Source organism: Urocitellus parryii, chromosome 11 (genome assembly GCF_045843805.1).
Source record: "Urocitellus parryii isolate mUroPar1 chromosome 11, mUroPar1.hap1, whole genome shotgun sequence".
NCBI lineage: Eukaryota > Metazoa > Chordata > Mammalia > Rodentia > Sciuridae > Urocitellus > Urocitellus parryii.
Window position 1 is genome coordinate 10128065 of NC_135541.1, and position 6213 is coordinate 10134277.

A 6213-nucleotide genomic window follows, 5' to 3' on the forward strand; every position below is an offset into this window, starting at 1 on the left:
GCTTGAAGAGACTGGGGGGACTTCAGAAGTGGGGTCTGCGCCTGGTGTGTGCTGTCAGGAGTTGGGGATCCCCCTTGGGTGGGTGGATTCCTTGTGGGGCACCACAGCTGTGGCTGGGAGGGAAGGGCGGAGGCTGCCCTGGGGGTGGGTGTAGGTATTGGTCATGTCCCTGTCGGGGGTGGGCCCAGAGGCACAGGGCCCTGGATATGTCTGCTGAGTGCTGCTGCTGTTGACTTGGACACACGTCCTGAGGTCAGAGGAGCCTTGTCTGAGCTGCTCAGCTGAGAGGACAGGGCCAGTGGCCTGCCCTCAGCGGCGCTGTCTTAGTAGCCAAGTTTGCTTGGGGTTTTCCTAGTGAAATGTAGCCCAGCGGGATTCCTCTTGAAACCCTGGGGGTGGTGCCTTGGCTTCCAGGCTACACATTTGTAAATGACTTCATCAGGGGACCTTGCTAGGGAGAGTTCTGCTGTGTGTTTATCTGCATCCCTCCTGTCCCCCCAGTCCTCTTTTCTCCCTCCTTCTGTTGTCCCTAGGAGGGCTTGTGCCATGTCCCAAGCACAGACAGAGCACTTGGGCAAAAATAATTTCCCTTCCCTTTGAATGCAGTTCATGGGCACAGAGGAAATCCACTGCATTTCTGAGTGTGACAAGGATCACAAGTTGGAGGCCAGCCTCAGCAACTTAGCCAAGCCCTGACTCAAAATAAATAATAACAGGGCTAGGAACAAAGCTCAGTGGTAAAATGCCCCTGGGTTCAATTCCCACTGCAAAAATAAAATGATAAAATATCGTTAGAGTCAAGGGGACATTTCTATACCCATGTTTGTGTGAACAAGCCAGCTAGCTCAGTGGAGCATGCCTGTAATCCCAGCTACTTAGGAGGCTGAGGGAGAGGAAGATCGCAAGTTCAAGGCCAGCCTCAGCAAACTAGTGAGACCCTTTCTCAAAATGAAAAGGAATGGGGAGGGGGCAAAGTGGTAAAGTGACCTGGGTTCAATTCCTAGTACCCCAGAAAAAAAAAGTGATAGCAAATTTTGTTATGGGGGAGGGGAGAGGCTGTGCTGGCAGGCAAGAGTTCCAGCAAAATAACAATCCATGAAGTAGGCAATGTTACCATCCCAATGTTTATTGTGGTGCTATTCACAATAGCCAAGATATGGCTTCAGCCTAGATGCCCATCCACAGATGAATAGATAAAGAAAATACAGTATCTAGACACAACAGAGTATTACTCAGCCATGAAAAAGAACAAAATCTTGTCATTTGCAGGAAAATGTATGGAATTAGAGGATGTCATGTCAGGTAAAAAAAAAAAAAAAAGATGGAAAGGGGCTGGGGATGTGGCTCAAGAGGTAACCCGCTCACCTGGCATGCGCATGGCGCTGGGTTGGATCCTCAGCACCACATAAAATAAAGATGTTGTGTCCACCAAAAACTGAAAAATAAATATTTTTAAAAATTCTCTCTCTCTCTCTCTCTCTCTCTCTCTCCTCTCTCTCTCTCTCTCTCTCTCTCTCTCTCTCTCTCTCTCTCCTCTCTCTCTTTAAAAAAAAGATGGAAAGTAGAAGAGGATCATAAGGGACTGGGAAGGGGTCTGGGGGAGTGGAGAGAGGGCGGAGAAGGTGAGTAGATGTGATCAATGCAGGATCGCGTGATGTGTGCATGTGTGGAAACAACACAGCGAATCCTGTTCATTTGTAAATTAAAATGTGATGATAATTAATATGTGATGATAATAAATAAAATACATGTATGCGTGCGCACACGCTGCCCCTGAGAGTGCCGCTCAATTGTAGAGCCAAATTTAGCATGGGCCAGACCCTGGATTCCATCATTCCACCATTAGCAACAAAACAACAACAAAAATACCCATATGTGCATATGTGTACCTAAAAATGGATACTCAGAGACAGGGAGAGGAGCTGATAAAGCACCAATTCGCTGTAGGAGTCCTGACAAGGGGTCATGACCCGCTATGTGGGGTCCTGAGGCTTCTCTGCAAACCCAACTGCGAGGATCTGGCCCTGGACTGCCGCAGGCAGGAGTGGGGCACAGCCACTAGAGGGCAGCATGGGCTAGAGAACTGGGGTGGCCCCTGCGCCACGGTTCTCACGCCTGTCACTGGCTTCTCCAAACGCAGGAGGGGCACGGTGTTGCGGCTGGCCCCCGCCCCCGCCCCTGGTTGCCCCCGCACCTGGTTGCAGTGCGGCTGAGAGAAGAAAGCAAATTGCAAAACCAGAGAGCGAGTGAGGTGGCCACGGAATTGCTGCCACTGTCCTGGGAATGCCCTCTAAGGAGACACACACACACACACACACACACACACACACACACACACACACGTCAGGAGACTGGATTCCTCACTGGCCCAGACGGCCACCTGCTAGGAGGGGCTGGCCAGAAAGTCCCCGTGCTGACACCTGGGGACCTGGCTCAGCAAGGGCAAAGCTGAGGATCAAAGGACAGCCTGGGGTGGCTGGGGAGCCCTGAGCCTTCCCATTGGTCACTGTGTCCCAGGGCTCCTCTTAACAGAGCCCCACCCAGATGCTTAGATATGTGACCCCCCCACACCCTGCATCCCCAATTCAGGACAAGAAAGTTGCACACCAGAGAGATGGTATAACTGCCCAAGGCTGTCCAGTGAAACTGGCTCTCTTTTACAGACTCACTTCAGAAACATTCATGTTCTAGAATGTTCCAGAAGCCCATCTTGTAACAGAGGCCCAAATCTGACTGAAGAAAAAAAAAAAATCTTTGATGTGTTGAACCCTTCCTGTTAAAAACACCGAGTTTAGACCTTGGGCCTCTTGCTTGCAAGAGAGTTGTAATTTTCCCAGTTTACCCAGAAAGAGCCTGGCATCCTGTGCGTGAATCACGCCAATTCTCAGAGGACCAGGGTCAGGTGACGCTTCTGCAGAAAACGCTGCTGGGCCTCTGCGGGCAGCTCTGCGCTGCTGACACCACAGCTGCCCAGGCCATGGACCATGGATTCCGACCTTCCTTCTCTTTCTCAGCTCTGTCACTTGCGTGTGGATGAAAACTCTGTCCCATTTATCCCCCACTTGCAGACCTGTTTCGCCTCCATTTGCACTTTGATTTCAGTATTCCTGACCTATAAACGTGGGTTTTCTGGGCTACCCTATGGAGCTGGTAATAACATCCACTGACTCCCTTATGAGTTATGAGTTCAGTTAAGGAAAATCCTTTTTTTTTTTTTTTTTTTTTTTTTTTTTTGGCACCAGGAATTGATCTCAGAGGCATTTAACCACTGAGCCACATCCCAGCCCTTTTTATTCTTTCTTTAGAGACAGGGTCTCGCTAAATTGCTTAGGGCCTCACTAAGTGCTGAAGCTGGCTTGGAAATCATGATCCTCCTTTCTCAGCCTTCCCAGCTGCTGGGATTACAGGTGTGCGCCCAACTAGGAAAATTCTTTTCTTTTCTTTCTTTCTTTCTTTTTTTTTTTTTTTTGGTAACAGGAATTGAGCTCAGGGGCACTTGGCCACTGAGCAACATCCTCAGCCCTACCTATTTTGTATTTTATTTAGAGACAGGGTCTCACTGCGTTACTTAGCTCCTTGCCATTACTGAGGCTGGCTAGGAAAATTCTTAATACTTTACTTATTCTTTTTATGGGTGTGTAGGAGTCATGGGTTTCTTTTCTTTTCTTTCTTTCTTTTTTCTTTTCTGTTATTTTCTTTTTTACCAGGGAGTGAACCTAGGGACATTCTACCACTGAGCCACATCCCCAGCCCTTTTAGATAGGATCTCTTGCTTAGGGCCTTGCTAAACTGCTGAGGCTAGCTTTGAACTTGCCATCCTCCTGCCTCAGCCTCCTGAGCTGCTGGGATTACAGGCCTGCACCACCATGTCCAGTGGTTTTCATTAAACAACAACAAAAATCTTTTGTTTTGCTTTTGCAGAGCTAGGCCTGGAACCAGGGCCTTGAACATGCTGACAAGCATTCTACCGCTGAGGTGCACCAGAGCATCTCTGCTCAGAAGAGTTGAGGGCATCTGGCAGGAGGCAGTGGCCTCCCAGGGCCTCTGAGAAAGGAAAGTGGGAGGGCCTGCTCAGGTGGCCAGAACAAGGTCAAGAGCTAGGTTCTTGGGCTGGGGATGTGGCTCAAGCGGTAGTGCGCTCGCCTGGCATGCGTGCAGCCCAGGTTCGATCCTTAGCACCACATACAAACAAAGATGTTGTGTCTGCCAAAGACTAAAAAATAAATATTAAAAAATTCTCTCTCTCTCTTAAAAAAAAAAAAAAAAAAAGAGATAGGTTCTTCCCCTAGTTCAGCTCCTAAGTGGCCACTTGACCTTAAGACAACCTCTTGGGCTGGGGATGTGGCTCAAGTGGTAGCACGCTCGCCTGGCATGCGTGTGGCCCAGGTTCGATCCTCAGCACCACATACAAACAAAGATGTTGTGTCTGTAAGGATCTGGCGAAAGTTGGAGAAAGAGACCACCCAGAGACTGACTTATGCAAATGCAAAAAGTTGGAGAAAGAGACCACCCAGAGACTGACTTATGCAAATGCAAAAGGGGATTTATTGAGGATCCAATTCAGCGCACTGAGGCTCCAGGCTCACTCAAGAAGAGAGAGCAGCCCAGAGCCCAGAGCAGAGGCTAAGCAGTGCTTAAGTACACTTTTTGGGGAGGGCGGGGGCTTTGCATACATCAGAACAAATCAGCATGAGGCGCGGGGGGAAATTGAACAACAACTCTCATACATGATTAGCACATTCATTGGCGGGAACAGGTTGGGCGGGGGTGATTGGTCACTCCTAAGCGGGGTACACATTCAAACTGATTGGTTTGGGCCCTGTATGCCTATGTGACAAACTGCACAGGGCCCTAGGCTAAATGGGCAGTAGGGCGTTGTCTTAACTGCCTCAGGAATTTCAGGTTCTGGGTGTAGCAGAGGAACTTAACAATACCTGGTCTTTCACTTTTTAATTCAGGCTTTGCAGCTTAGAAACTTTACCCTTTCAGTGTCCACCGAAAAAAAACTAAAAAATAAATAAAATTCTCTCTCTCTCTCTCTCTCTCTCTCTCTTTAAAAAAAAATAATTGTAAAAAAAAAAAGACAACCTCTTTGAGGGGAGGAAGGACATTTCTTGCATTCTTGTTTGGGCGCGGCTGCAAAAGTGAGGTGACTGAGGTGACTGAGGTGACGGCTGTGCCTGGCAGGAAGCTGGGTTCTGGTGGGATGGCAGCCTGCCCGGAACCCTTAGTAGATGACACCCACAGTCCCAAAGGCGGCAGCTACCGTTTCAGGGGCTACATGTGCCCGCACCTTGTGTCCTTTAGTCCTAGGATCCCCTCACGCACACAGGCAAAGGCCCAAGGGGACAGAACTAGTGGACACTGGCTCCAAATCTGGTCAAGTACTAAGCCCATACCCATTGCCTCTGGATGTGACCGGGTGGCCCCTGTCCCCTTCCCTCCAAATGCCTTCTTCCTCCCTGAGAGGAAAGAGTCATGACAGTCCTCATTGCACTTCGAGGGACACGGCAGATGAGGCCTGCGCCGGGTGGCTTCCTTGATGGATCCTGGACAGGAAAAGCTGTGGAAGTCCCATAGAGCCCGGGGTTGGCGCCTGGTATGTGCGATGTCCCAGCCGTGCTGTGCTGATGTCCAGGGTCCAAACAAAGGAAGAAAAGGAAACCCTAAGGAACTCTGAATGACCTTTGCCAGGTCTCTATGAATACAAAGTCCACAAGAAAAGTTCACTGTTTAACAAAGCCACAGGATCCGGGCCAAAGCCAAGAACCCCAGTTCCCGAGCTCTGGGATGCACGGCCAGATGTGAGGACAAGAAGGGGCCATCAGACCTGATGTCTGGGAAGGAGCCTGGCCCCTGACCAAGGAGTGGAGACCAGGCAATCCCAGGAGACAAGGGATCTGGGGCTGCCCTTCTCTAACCGGGAGGCCTCTGGGAGCCTCGTCTGCTGTGGCTTCCCTCCGCCCGCCCGAAATGCCTTGGGGTTCTGGGAGGTAGAACCAGATGAGCGGAGGGATGAGGAGGAGGCCCTTTCTCTAGCCTGGGAGATGATTTTTTTTTTTTCCCTCCATAAACAGAGCGAGGATTCCTCTGAAATATGCAACACAGCCGAGGAATCTTGACCTGGTCTTTTTTTTTTTTTTTTTTTTTTTTTTAAGAGAGAGAGAGAGAGAGAGAGAGAGAGAGAGAGAGAGAGAGAAATTTAATATTTAT